General features: G+C 36.7%; 1 protein-coding gene across 2 annotated transcripts in view; it reads right to left on the reverse strand.

Moving 5' to 3' along the window:
- The window catches only part of LOC105213679 (probable serine/threonine-protein kinase DDB_G0267686), a 51570-nt gene extending 46124 nt beyond the window's left edge, over window positions 1–5446 (reverse strand). The window contains exons 1-2 of one of the 2 annotated variants that reach the window (XM_011186687.3): window positions 4878–5445; window positions 2433–2946 (exon numbers count right to left, since the gene is read on the reverse strand). The gene's annotated coding sequence lies outside the window, so the exon portion shown is untranslated. Of the gene's footprint in view, window positions 1–2432; window positions 2947–4877 lie in introns of both variants that reach the window. The other variant, XM_011186678.3, reaches the window with a different exon arrangement.
- Window positions 5447–15053: the final 9607 nt, after the last annotated feature.

Raw genomic sequence — 15053 nt, forward strand, 5'->3', positions numbered from 1 at the left:
ACTACACGGATTTTAGCACTTTGGCAGCGCCGACCCATTTCATTAACTGCTGCTGTCCTGTGTAAAAATTGTGACAGTGGAAATTAGAAAAGTGCGTAATTTTCCAAACGGCACACGGCGGTGGTTGCCAACCACCACTCGTTAACATCCGCTATTTATTCATTCATTGTTATTTTTGTTATTACAATTACAATGGAGGAAGCGCATATAAAAGCATAAATCGTAAGTCCAAAGTGTGTTTATCTCACGGCGACAGCCACCCCACCAACCGGCAACCGCACAGCTTAATCCGACCATATGCCAATAATTGCCTTATGTTACCCTTAGTAATGCATTAAAGGTTGCACTTTTTATTTTTCTCTGTGTGTGTGTGTGTGTTGTGGGAAATGTACAAAGCAAATGTTAAACTGTCATAAATCAAATGTTAAATAATAAAAACAAATAAAGGAAAAACTTTTTTCGGGCTGTTAAAATTTGTGCAATTTTTTTTTTCTTTATTTTTTTTTTGAAAACATGGCAACGTGCTGTTTTGAAAAAGTGTGTGCTACTAAATTAGTTAAGCAACACATGCGGTGATTTTTCTTCAAGGGTGCAGTGCACATCAAAAAAAATTGGCATTACTGCTCGACAGCGTACAGTGTACAATCATTGGAAAAGTCGTTGGAAGCCTTATCACATGCGCAAGATTGAGTGCTTTTTGGCAGACAGAAATTTTAAACATTATGCTTGCAACATGTGTAAGTGAAAGATTGCAGAAAAACGTGCCAACGAAATTATTTTTTTGCTTACAAAGTGCGTGCCACATCCACCAAGCTGTTGATAGGCAACAAACATGAAGAAATGTTATCGCTAGTGATAATGTACTCTGTGGTCGTAAGGCTTTAAGTTGTTCAGAGGAAATCACGATTTTAAGCCTGCCATATTTTAGATTTGTCGCTTTAATCTTCCGTACAACAGGACAGGAAATGTCATGACACCCTAAAGGTAGGCAACAGCTAATCTTTAGTGTAAAAGTGACCTTTAATTGCGTAAGTTAGCATACAATTAGGCGCATTTAAATGAGGTGTTGATAGAGGTTAGTTGATAGCTACAGAATTATACCTAGTAAAGAATTATTAAGGAAAAATCTTAACTGATAGGAGGAAGTCACCAAAATCGTGCTTTCATCTTCTTTTTTTAACTGTAACCTTAACATAATTTAATGTTAACTACAATTAGGCGCATTTTAAATATAATAAATTGCTGCTTGAGCGAAAAAAAATAATTGAGGAACTGCTTGTCATACTTTAAAGTAGACAAACTTAGTTAATTGGATGAAGACATATTGAAAGCAGCTGTCGTGTGGCACGCATTTTTTTGTTTAGTTAATTCAAGCATTCTTTAAGAAATATCTTCATTAGAATGTAGAATATATGCTGTCATAAAAGTGAAGGTAGTGAAAGAAATTACTTTGCATCCTGATTGCACACATTTTGATACAATAATCTAGAAGAAAATATAATAATGTTCCCTTTAAAGTCGCACTCTTATGCGTGTGCTATACTGAGAGTGTAGAAAGTCATGAATTCGTTCAATACCGCTACCCTCCTCCTGTCAGACAATTATAACTCTTTAGCGGTTTTGAGGCACAAAAAACCAGCTGTCGCTTTTCCCTTCTGTCGGCGGCATTCCTACACAATTCCATATGTCTTACGCTCGACTTTATAGATGAGTTAGGTATTGATATGTAGACCTTTTCCACTTTTCATTTTATTCAAAACAAAAAAAAAAAACAAAACAAAAAACCTCGCCGCTCCCTACTGTTTTTTTCTTTTCTTTCTCAAATGTGAACCTAAAGTCATCATTATCAAAGCAAAGAACACATTTCAACAGAAATGCATTTCGTTATACCCTCATCGAACGCAGCGCCGAAAAGGACATGACCACTAAAGGCGACTAAGGATACAATTGAGTTGTCACGAAAAATTGATGCTCTTGTGTTCGCACAAAAACGCTCCAATAAAGGTGTACCCAGGCAATTAATATTCATTGTTGCAATGAGGATTTGTAATGTAGACGTGCAGTTTTTTTTTTTTGAATTTTTGACATTTAAATTAAGGTATTGTGCTTTGGTGGCAGGCATATATGTAGAAATATATATGTCATATATATGGGCAGAAAAGAAAGAATTATATATGGTTTAATGATAAGGGTTTCAATGTTTTAAAGAATTGTTCTTAATTGAATTGCTTCGCAAAAATTGCAAGAAAAAGGTTCGAGACTCTTACATACTTCTATCTCTAGTAGATACATAACATAGTATATACCAAAAGACACTACTTTGGCTTCAAACACGTTCTAGTCCCCAACAAAAATCTCCTTCCCAAAGAATCCACTCATACTACTTAACATATAAAATCAATTTACTGTGTAGCATTAGCACAAAAACTCACCTGCAACACTTGATGACACAGCAACAACAATGCGAGCAATCACTTCACTTTAAGCAGCAATAGCATTTAAAATGCTTCAAATCCAATTAGTAATAGGTGGCACGTAAATAATCCAATTCAATTCTGATTTGTACGGCAAACAGCCAGTATGTATGTATGTATGTTGCACGTTTAAGAGGCAGGTAAAAGCAAATAAATTTCTTTTCTACGCAAATTGTTGTGCTTAAGCACACACAGACGCGACGCGAAATACGCTGAAGATGACACTTTCAGTTACGCTTGCAACACACACACAGACACAAATCACAAATGTTTACATACAACAACAACACAGGCGTATGTTGTTTACTTGTTGTAGAAATGTTGCAGCGACAAAATAATTTTATTTGCTATGCAAATTCGCTAATACGTGAGTGTTAGTTGTTGCACAGACAAACAAACAAGCGCGTAGATATGTGGCATATGTTGCACGTACGTTTTAGGTTGGGTTGGTTGTTGTTGTTGTTGGACAAAGCTGCAAAAAAAGGAAGTTGCTTTAGTATACACACGTACATAGTACAAACAAATTTATTTATTTATGTCTCTATTTGCTGTTGTTGTTGTTGCGCTCATTTTATTGACAACCTTTTAAGCGGAAATGTTGCAATTTGCAGTAAAATGGCAGTTTATTTGTATTTTTGCGTAAAAAAATACTTTCTTTCCGCTGCGCCTTTAAATAAATATTAAAACACATTTTGTAGTGGCCACCTATTTTTATTTTTGTTGTTGTTGTTGTTTTGCTACACTTGCAGCAGGTTTAGATTTTCTTGGCGTATATTTTTTGCAGCAGCAATTCTTGTGGTTGTTGTTGTTGCTGTTGCTGTTTTTATTTCAGCTGAAATTGGCATTTCGCTTTGCTTTACTGCCTTGGCCAAAAGCCGGTTGCGGCAGCTAGCCAGAAAGTGCTTATGTATGAGTGTGTATGAACAGTTGATTGCCGGGCAGCTTGCAGCAAGTTTGTGCTTTTGTTTTGTTTTTATTGTGCTGGAAAATTAGCGGGGCGTAAGCACACAGGCCGCAAAAGCGAACATGCATGTTGCTACACACACACATGCGAACACATATACATACATGTTTAGCTACATGTATATTAATAGGCAAGTTGCAAGCAGCCGAACAAGTTGCAGAAAAATGCAGTTGCTGTTGTTTTCGCTATTGCTTGCTAGCTACTGCTGCTGTTGTTGTTGCTTTTATTGTTGGTAGTTGCTGCTTTTTCTTCTTCACTTGCTGTTGTTGCTGCTGCTGCTGCTGCGTACTTTGAATCAACGAAGCAAATCGCGAATTGTTTGCAGTTGATGACCGCGTCCGACGCGGCAACATCCGCGACGATGACGACAACAACAACAACATGAATACAAGTGTGGCAATAAAAAACGTATCAAAAGCCGTGTGGCAGCAAGTGGGCCTGCTGCATTTGTGACCATATGTGCTTTTATTGTACACAGCAACAATAAGGTGAAGAAAATCTTCACTGCAGCAAGTTTGAAATAAAGTCAGCAATGCCAAAGACAATTTAGAAAATTTGCTGTTTTTTTGTTGTGTTTGTAATTTTTTTTTGTAACTATTAGCAATATATGCTGGCGTAGCGGTGAAAATTACAACACGCTTAGTTGTGTTTGCATGTGTAGGTGTTGCTTGCAACAAAAGTTGTTAGCGCTTATTTATATATGGAAAAATGCATCAATTAAACTATTTTCGTGAATAAAAAATAATTTTTAAGCTATAAATATATTTATTTACGCTTAAGTGCTCCACATATTTAATTTGTTGCGCTGATTATCAATATAATTTTTTCAACAAAAATATCGCTGCCTAATTGACTCTCAACGCATTGACAGCGCTCAATTGATCAGACTAAGTAGGCTTTCAACTGCAGCAATCAACTGCAGCTCTATAATAGCATATGTGTGTATATAGAAATAATCCACCGTTAATGTGCATGCTGGCGCGAGCCGCAACACCACTTCAACAGCCAGCTGTATGCTTCAACAATTAAATACTACAATATTACTATTAGGCAGGCAATAGCAAGCCTTTGAAAGCAATTATGTCATGAAGTAGCAACACTTGAAGACCATCTGCCGTCACGAGCACTCAAATTGTAACGCTAAACACACACACAAACGCGAGTTCGAGCTAATAAGCTTGCATGCAACACATTATAATAAATAAAAATGTTATCAATAACAAAACTATGTCATAAAATTAGTTTTCCGTTTGCACAATTCATTAAGTTGAGCGCTCAAAGGCCAGCACTTTAGTGGAAACAATGCATGAAATAATTTTCAGCAGCTTTTTCAGCTGATAAGCAGCCACTACAGAGTGTTTTAAACTTGCAACATGAGGCTTTTGGGGTCACAGCGTGTAAATTTTTATGTGAAAATTTTAGTATTATTTTATTATTACCATTTACTTATGACTTAATGGATTTCCAATCAGCAGCAATTAAATTTCACTGTTTTTATTTGCTTATTCAAATACATTCCGTCTAATTTTTTCAACACAAACTTGTCTTTTTTTTTGATATTTTTGTATTTTTTAACACTTTATTTTATTTATTTTCGATTAAACTTTGTACTTTTGCTACTTATTTACATAGACGGTTTTAATTAAATTTGTTTAAAATTTTAATATTTTTTCAATATTTTTTTTCACTTTATCACACGCACTTACACACAGAATTGGCCTTCACAACACTTTGTTTGCATTTTCAATTCGTTTTTTTATTTAAGCAAAATTCTCTACAGTTGCCAATTTGACGTTCGTACGTGTATATATGTACATATATTTATTTTTTGATAATTTTTCAGACACACTATCGTACCGTTCGTTCGTTCGTTAATGTGACGATTCCGTGTATTTGCATCCGCACGCCAACGTAGCGCCGTAATTTTGCTTCAATCGATTTGAACCGGTCTCAAGCACTGAATCGCACTCAATGGAAACAGGTCCGACGAAGCTAATATTTTCCGGCGCAGCGCGACACTTATCACATTGAGCCGCACCGAGTGAGCGGCATGAGCTGCATGAGCTATGTACACAGTGCCCGCAATGCCCAGCCGTTTGGCCACAAACGCATTTCACTCAATAGCCCAAACACAGGTCGGCCGTTGATGGCGCTACCTTGTTTTTGCTGAGCGCGTGTGTTGTTCTTCTTGTTATTGCTATTGTTGTTGTTGGTGGTTTTAAGGTGGTGGTGGTGGTAGTGTGTTTCTCAAAGTCAATTTCGTTTCATACGCAACTGTGAGATACAAACAAAACCAATTGGAAGTTGTATTTGTTGAGTTGTCGCGTATGAGTGAGTTTTATTCAGTGTTGAGAGTTAAAAAAACTCACTCTTTGAGTCACGCTTGAGTATTGTATAAACAACTTTTGCTGTATATAAAATATACTTTAAAACATGTGGAATATGCGAAACACTCAATGTAAACACTTTTCTTGCGCTCTTTCACTCATACTCCAACTGAGTGTTTTTCCAAGAGCAAGAGTAAATAAATTGTGCGCTCTTTAATATTTAATGCACTCCAATTGGAAATTCTCATTTGCATCTCATGCGCATACAAATTGAGTTGTTGTGCGAGGGAATGGCGTAAATATGAAACATGTTATTAAACAGGAACTGTCACACACACACTCATACACGTACACTCATATGCAAACATACTCACATATGCAGCTCATTTAATAAGCCTGTTGTGTATTTGTATCTTGTATGAATGCCTGCCTGCATATGTTAATATGTTTGTACAAACAAATAACAGGTAATAAATACTTTCCTCTCTCCATCGAGCTACGCCGCTCAGCGCGCATTTCTTTGCCTTTTTATGACTTTTCCATTTTTATTGGTTCATTGTGGGTGCATGTGCTTGATCGTATATACTTGTACTTCGCTGCGTCTGTATGTTTGCCGCTCCATACATATTTATAAGCTTGTCTTTGCGTCTGCGGCTTAATCCACTGCATCTGATCAATATTTATTGTTGTAATATAAACTTTTGTACTAACTTTGGGTTTGTATTAAGCTATTATTGCATTATTTAGCGCTTATTTATGTATTAAAATATAAAATAAAGCCATAAATAGATACAGTTTCATGTGGAAATTTGTCAATTTCTATTATTTTGAGTTTAAGACATTAACACTGCATATTATTATGATAATTTGCATGGGATAAGCTTTCTAGTGTCACGGCATTAAAATCGCACGGAATTTCCATTTGAAATTTGGGAACTAAAACCAAAATTTATTGAGTATGAATTTCAAGCGATATTTTGGAAAATATTGGAGGGAAGTTTTTAATAATTATTGTATTGATTTTAGGCAAGATTAAGCTGGAATTAAAGTTTAGGTCTATGAATACAACCAACCGAGAACCGCTGTCAAGCTATATCTAATATCGGTAAATTTAGTAGGGCCCTATATATAATTTACCTTTTCCTTAGGTATTTACTTTCTTGAACCAGAACATCAGAACATTAAATCCTTTATTATATAGGCTGTTTCGTACTTAGAACGTCGAAATACGACCAAATCCGTCACTAACAAGTAAGGAAAGGCTAAATTCGGGTGTTACCGAAGATTTTATACTCTCTCTATTACTAATTTATTTATTTAATTTTATTAATATAACAAAACAGTTTGTCACATATATTCGACAGATATATTGTATAATTGAAAGAAAGGTATGGTCCATTGAAAGTTTGAAAAGCCTAGTATTAAGTATATGGGAGATAGGGGAAGTTATGACCCGATTTAATTTTTTCACGGAGACATATTATTAGAAGAAAAATAATATTTCCTCTGAATTTCTTCAAAATATCTGAGAGACTTACCTATATTTTCGGTAAAAAATTTGTTAGAAGCACTGAGATCCTCATACTCGATATATAGCGTCTTGAAAACTTATGAAACGATTTCGTCGATTTTTAGAAGGGCGATGCCACCTTTTAAATGCAGTATTTTTGCAAAGTTCTGTTCCGATGGCTTCACCAGTGCTTACTTTATATATTGTAAAGTAAACGATTCAGATCGACTTCAAAGTTCTAATATTTTCACAATATATCATTGGGAAGCTGGGTAGATATTATGAACCAAATTTCATTGAAATTGGTCGAGTAGTTCCTGGGATATGGTTTTTGACCCATAAGTTGGCGGAACCACGCCCATTTTAAAGTTTTTATGTAATTTTGAGTGCATCTCTTCTGTGCCACGATTACGCCCATTTTCGAACTTAACCTTATTATGGTTACAAGAAATACGTCTTCCAAGTTTCATCAAGATATCTCAATTTTTACTCAAGTTACAGCTTGCACGGACGGACGGACAGACAGACATCCGGATTTGAACTTTACTCGTCACTCTGATCATATTGACATATATAACCCTATATCTAACTCGTTTAGTTTTAGGAATTACAACCAACCGTTATGTGAACAAAACTATAGTACTCTCTTTAGCAACTTTGTTGCGAGAGTATAAAAATCTAAACCTTTATATTAAGGGGCATGGCTATGTATTATTGATTGATAGATATATAGAGTTGAGTATACATAGAAAGATATATATGGTATATAGACTTTAAGGTCGTATTGTGAATTAGAACTTGGTCCTTTAACAATTCTTCAAACTCAAAGCTTTTAGAGCCAGAGTATCTCTTACATTTTGCGGGCAGATTCTTCAGCGATGATGATGTTGCAAGTTAAAATATGGTACGTACCGAGATGCTGTGCGTTTAGAGCTTAAAGATTAGACGAGGAAATTGTAACCAAAGATATTTAAATGTGTAAATAGAGAAGCACCAATATTTTCTCTAATTATTGAGGAAGGAAGTTTGGTATCTAACATAATAATATTAAAAATATAGTACAAAGTGAACTGATTTAAAACGGTACCTAAATGTCAAATTTTCACTGTACATAATATAAAAATTATATAAAATTGGTTCAATGATGCACAAGAAGCTATTACATTTCATAATTTCGAATTTGATCTCCAACGGTAAATCCCAAATAAGCGCACTGGGATTAAACTTATCAAACAACTTATTAGTTACTCACACACGCTTGCAAATAAGTGCGTTTGTATGTGCCACAAAACTTTTTCGATCCACTCGAATGGCAACAAAAAATATTTATTTATCATTAAAAGAAATGAACGAGAAGCGCATTTTCGAATTAAAGTAATTCCCAAAAGTCAATATTCACGCTTGGTAAACAACATAAAATATGTAGATGCAAGCGAAGTCGAAGTCAAATCCAAGCGCAAAAGCACACACACACTGAAACACCCCTGTAAAGTATTTTTATACAATACCATTTACGTTCCCCTCAATAGTTCGGTGTTCGAGTCATAAATTCCAATTGATTAAAACCACAATAGCGGTGCCTTACACAGCAGCCAACAACAAACAACAAAAACAAACAAAAGGGAGGAAAAACGAAAAAAATAAAAAAGAAATCATAAAAAATAAGCAGAGTAACTAGCTACCAATTTAAGTTCAGCTTGAGCTGCATTGGCAGCAAGCAAACAAACCACCGCCGACGCCGCCGCCACCGCTGCGGCAGCCAATATTTGTTGCATGTAAAAGTAAAAGTTCAATTGGCAATTGCTCATGTTGCAATGTTGGCAAATACTTTGATCACGTTCGCTTTGCAATTAAGTGACAATTTTTTCAACGATAAGAACAGCACAACCAGCGCAACAACAACAGCAACCACAATAACGATAATCATACACCCTGCCACGTAGCAGCACACGGTTCTATGCGACTACGAGTTCATGGCGGCAAGGCTGAGATTTTTACCTTTACGGCATTGTGGCACAGCTGCAGCAAGCGTTGCAAGTACGGGAAAAAAAGACATGCATAGAACAGAAAATATGTGCAGCGGATGGCACTCGCTGTCGCAGCGCGGGTATGTCGCCATGGCGTGCTCCTCGTCCAACTAAAGTTATTGAAATTCTTTTGATTGCAAGATTTCTTTGGCTGTGGCTGTTCGGTAACCCTATTCGACGATGTTGTTTCGGCTGTGTTGCTTATTTTGCGGCACTGCACCTGCTGTTGTTGTTGCATTTGTTGTTGTCGCAGTTGTCTAGTATTGCTGTTCGTAATTGTTGCTTTACTTACCTACACTCGCTTATAGGTTTGTGTGTGTGCTTCAGTCAACCTCAGCCAGCCGTTGGTCGATGCCACCAAAAGCCTGCAGCAATTGTCCAACTATTGCCGCCACCGCCGTTGTCGATGAGCTTTAAAAAATAGTTCGAACAGTTCGAGTGCGCTTTGGTGCGAGTATTCGTAGTATTCCGCAGAAGCTCAGTAGTTGATGGCAGCGCTCGGCTACTGTTGGCGGCGCGCCTTGTGCAAGTACTGGTACAAGTTGGCTGTTGCACATGCCACATACACCTTTACCAGCAACAACACCGATTGGGATAGTTGAAGGTCCTGCACATTGTTTGAATATATTCTGGATGACTTTGTAAATTTACAAGTTGCAAGTATTTTACGATATCCGTTTATAGATTTAGTTATGCTAAGCATGGAAGTAAGGCAGCGGAGAGTTGCAACATTGGAATAAATAATTAAATACATATAAGATACAAATATGAAGTTATATTATAATTTATGGCAAAATATGCCGCCATAACGAGCGGAAAATATATAATTTCTTCATATTTGGCGGATGACTTCTCAATGTAACTACTTCTTATGTTAAGTTAAGGTTGTGGAGTCGGTATATATTGTTTTTAGAGTTCTTGTTGTGAACACTCTGGTTCTTTGAACTCCTTCTTTCTCGTTTTTCGTAAAAATTGCAATGCTGTAACATTTTAGTAGTCACAATGGATTCTGAGGGATAGCTTGTATCTCTGATGGTTTTAAAAGGTTAAGGAGATCTTGCAATCTTTGTCAGAGGAGTAGAAATGTCACACTCGACGGTTTGCCAATTCCTTAGCTTTAAACTGATACTAGTACCAATTCATTCGCTCTCATGTTTTATTGACAAGTCATCTAGGGATATCATTTTGCATACTTTTTGATATCAGTTCACTATCGGGATTAGATTAACGATTCTTGACTGGCGTAGACACCGCTTACGCGGTTATAGCCGAGTCCACAACAGCGCGCCACGCATCTCTCCTTTTGGCAGGTTAGATTAACGATTGCCAAATTTAAATATCAGAAAATACGAAAGTTCATTAAGGACTAACTAAACTCATTCTGCTATGGCTTCTACTTCTTCTTGACTGGCGTAGACAACACTTACACGATTATAGCAGAGTCCACAAAAGCGCCCCAATCGTTTCTTCTTTTGACAGTTTAGCGCCAATTGGTAATGCCAAGTGAAGTCAGGTCCTTCTCCTCCTGGTCCTTGAATCGGAGTGGAGGTTTTCCGCTTCCTCGGCTTTCACCAGCGGGTACTGCATCGAACACTTCCAGAGCTGGAGCATTTTCTTCCATTCGATGACCTAGCCTGCGTAGCCGCTGTTTTTTTATTCGCTGAACTATGTCAATGTCGTCGTATAACTCGTACAGCTCATCGTTCCACCATCTGCGGTATTCGCCATTGCCAATGTTTAAGGGACCATAAATAAATAGAGAGGACTTTACCTTTTTAATTACCTACTCAGTCTAAAGTAGCACCTGTTGGCCAGAGTGATTCTGCGTTGGATTTCCAGGCTGAAATTGTTATTACTCTTAATGCTGGTTCCCAGAGACGAAATTATCTACTACTTCAAAGGTATGACTGTCAACAGTGACGTGGGAGCCAAGACGTGAATGCGCTGTCAGGAGATATTTCGCCTTGCCCTCGTTCACCACCAGACCCACCTATTATGACTTACATGGGAACTATTTAAACCACGTGTAGATTTTTGAATTCTTTCCTACTATTTCTCTAATCATTTTATAGTTTATCGGATTCCCCAAAATCTTCTCTGATTGTGCTTAATTAAGTTTTCGGAAGAATTCTCGAGTATGAAAAGCACCGACAATTACTTATACTGATTCTTTGTGACGTCCTCATACGCCTCTGTGATAACTTTTTGGGTTATACTTTGTGCTTGTCTCTGGTTATACATAAGAAGAGAGCTTTTCGGCTCTAAAGTTGAGTTTCATCAACGTATGAAGAAATCGTCTTTCAGGAGGACATGTGAAGAAATGGGTTCTCACATTCGAAATTAATAAATTTTCTCCCAAAAAATTAAGTTTTTTTGGCACTCATTAAAGCAAAGAACCCAAATACCCATTTATATTTTATTAGCTTGCGCAATCAGCAAATAAAGCACATACACACATATACGCCTTTGACAGTGATCAATGTTAATTGGGTAGCGCTAGAAAGATTTCGAAATTGAAAAATAAAAGAATCAAAGCAGAAGTCTTTTGTACAGACATTAACAAACATTTGTCTATTGTGAAAAAATGGTGACCCGCCTACTTCTCACCACAACACAAAGCAATCGTGCTGCGCACATACATTTTACACAATACATATGGACATAATTAGAAGCCGAACATTAGCTTAAACTACTGTAAAAACTTACTGTCACGACGTGAAGCCGCGCAGCAGCGCAGCTAGTGTTAGTACGAGTGCTCTGTTCGAAATACATATGACTCGGTCAAGACACAGCAAACGGCCAGCTGTGCGCAGGCGCTTTTTGACTCGGCTGAACTTTGAGGCAGCTTCCAAACGCACTGCGCCACATGTGTGCTGCGCTGTCCATTTGGCTCTGTGGTCATGTGTATAACAAAGTGGCTGATCATGAGTGTGCAACAAGCTGCCGGCATAACTGGTGTGGTTGTTTGCTATCTTGGCGGTGATTTTTGATGTTCGATTTTTGTAGCAGCAACACGTTTGTGGTTTGTGGCAACTTCATATGAAGCCATGCGCATGCCTCAGCGTTAGAGCGCCTCACATGTGTGTGATATGTATGCAAACATATATAAGTGTATTTGTTGTTGGCCTCATCCATTTGACCGGCGCGCTATGTTAAAGCTTCTCAAGCAGCTGATTAATTACACCGCCCGCTGTGCGAATTCAATAATGCGTTAGTAATCAGAAAAATGCTTGTTTTCAACTTATTAAGCGTTGAGGTCGTTATAACTTTGTTTTCGTTCCGTCGATGCTGTTCAAACGCTTTGTTAGTGCATAATTTAGCACTTTGTACAAATTTATTTGGGATTTTTAATTTTCTGTATTTTTTTTTTTTAATTTTTCAATATTGTTTATCAAGCGGAATCTTCATATGCCAAGCATTTTATATAAATTATTTTTTGTTGAATTTATGCTGCCACATTCCCTACGTTAGTTAGGGTGTAACCAATTTTTAATTGAAACAAGTAAGGAAGGGCTAAGTTCGGGTGTAACCGAACATTTTATACTCTCGCAATTTAATGATGTAATTTTATAAAGATAACACAAGTTGACCCATATATTTGGTATAAAGTTCAATAGAATAACGAAAATCATATTTATGATGATGATGGTATATGGGGACTGAGGTAATTCCTAAGCCGATTTCACTTGTTTTCACCACCAAGATACAATGTATCGAAGACTATACGCTCACTTAATTTAATATTACTTATAATTAGGTATATAGGGTCTGGGGGAAGTTATGACCCGATTTTTACCATTTCAGGTACAGAGAGAAACTGTTATAAGAAAAAAATTCAGAGGGAATGAATTACATTAAAATATCTGAGGGATTTACCTATATTTTCGGTGAAAAATTAACCTTAGGCACTGAGTTCTTCATGTTCGATATCAGGGGCCTTGAAAAGTCATGGTCCGATTTTGACAATTTTTCCACAAGTGATGTCACAGCTCAAATACAGTATTTGTGTAAAGTTTTATTCCGCTAGCTTCATTGGTTCCTTATGAATACATTATAAAAAAATGAACGAATCAGATGGAATTCAAAATTGAGTTATATGGGAAGTAGACGTAGTTGTGAACCGATTCGCCCATATTCCACCCGTGTCATCAGGGTGTCAAGAAAGTGTTATATACCGAATTTCATTGAAATCGGTCGAATAGTTCTTGAGATATGGTTTTTGACCCATAAGTGGACGACGCCACGCCCATTTTCCATTTTGTAAAAAAATCTCAGTGCAGCTTCCCTCTGCCATTTCTTATGCAAAATTTGGTGTTTCTGACGTTTTTCTTTAGGGAGTTAACCCACTTTTAGTAATTTTCAACCTAACCTTTGTATGGGAGGTGGGCGTGGTTATTATCCGATTTCTTTCATTTTTGGACTGTATAAGGAAATGGCTAAAAGAAACGACTGCAGAAAGATTGACTTATATAGCTTTGTTGGTTTGCGAGTTATATACAAAAAACCTATTTGTGGGCGCGGTCACGACCACTTTTCCAAAAAAATTACATCCAAATGTGCCCCTCCCTAATGGGATCCTATGTTCCAAATTTCATTTTCATAACTTTATTTATGGCTTAGTTATGACACTGTATAGATTTTCGGTTTCCACCATTTTGTGGGCGTGGCAGTGGACCGATTTTGCCCATTTTCGAAAGCAACCTCCTCAGGGTGCCAAGGAACATGTGTTCCAAGTTTCATTAAGATATCTTAATTTTTACTCAAGTTATCGCTTGCACGGACAGACGGACAGACGGACGGACAGACATCCGGATTTCAAATCTACTCGTCATCCTGATCATTTATGTATATATAACCCCATATCTAACTCTTATATTTCTTGGTGACACAAACAACCGTTATGTGAACAAAACTATGATACTCTGTGCAACAGGTTGCGAGAGTATAAAAAAATCTGAGTGATCGATTATGGCTTTTGTTTTGAGCATTTTTGTTAGTTAAAATATCTAAAAAAAATATTTTATACCAAACTTAAAATAAATTATATATAAATACGTATATCTACACAAACACATTCAAACATAAAGATTTTTAGGTGTGAAAGTAAATGAGACTCATTAATTCTCCCGACAGCTGTACGTTTTAATAAAGATATTTATTGGGAAACCTTGTGCTGAACTTACACTCTACACACATACTCATAAGCGTGTATTTTGAATTCCCATGAGCGTTATGTGGCTTCGTAAAGAAACTTTTTGAGGCAGAGAATCTTGACTCCACCACTTATTCGCAATGTAAAGATGCTATGAGCGTGCTCACATTTGCTTGTGTGTGTTTCTAAGCGTTTGACTGTTGGGAGCGAAATTTGCCATGAAAAATTGTTGATTGATTGGATAGCTTAATGAATAACTTTCTAATTATTTGAACATGTGTATATATATACTCACTTACATACATATATCTGTATAGGTTTGACCATATGGGAATATATTTGAGGAATGTGTTTTTGACTTACTCTTAATTAATATATATTGCGAAGTATTAGGTATGAAGTCAAGCATCCATTAAAAACCAGCTATGTAATTTAGTAATGATGGTGTAAGAAATAGCGCTTCTAAGTAAACTTATCTTCTTCGAATAAATTGTTTTCTCATCTATGTATCATGCTAAAGTAAACGCTTGTACAGAAAGAATCACAAATAATAGTAATGTATAGTATACCTATTCGCTAATTAGGAGGGGTTTACACTA

This window comes from Zeugodacus cucurbitae, chromosome 4, assembly GCF_028554725.1.
Source record: "Zeugodacus cucurbitae isolate PBARC_wt_2022May chromosome 4, idZeuCucr1.2, whole genome shotgun sequence".
In the NCBI taxonomy this organism is placed as follows: Eukaryota; Metazoa; Arthropoda; class Insecta; order Diptera; family Tephritidae; genus Zeugodacus; species Zeugodacus cucurbitae.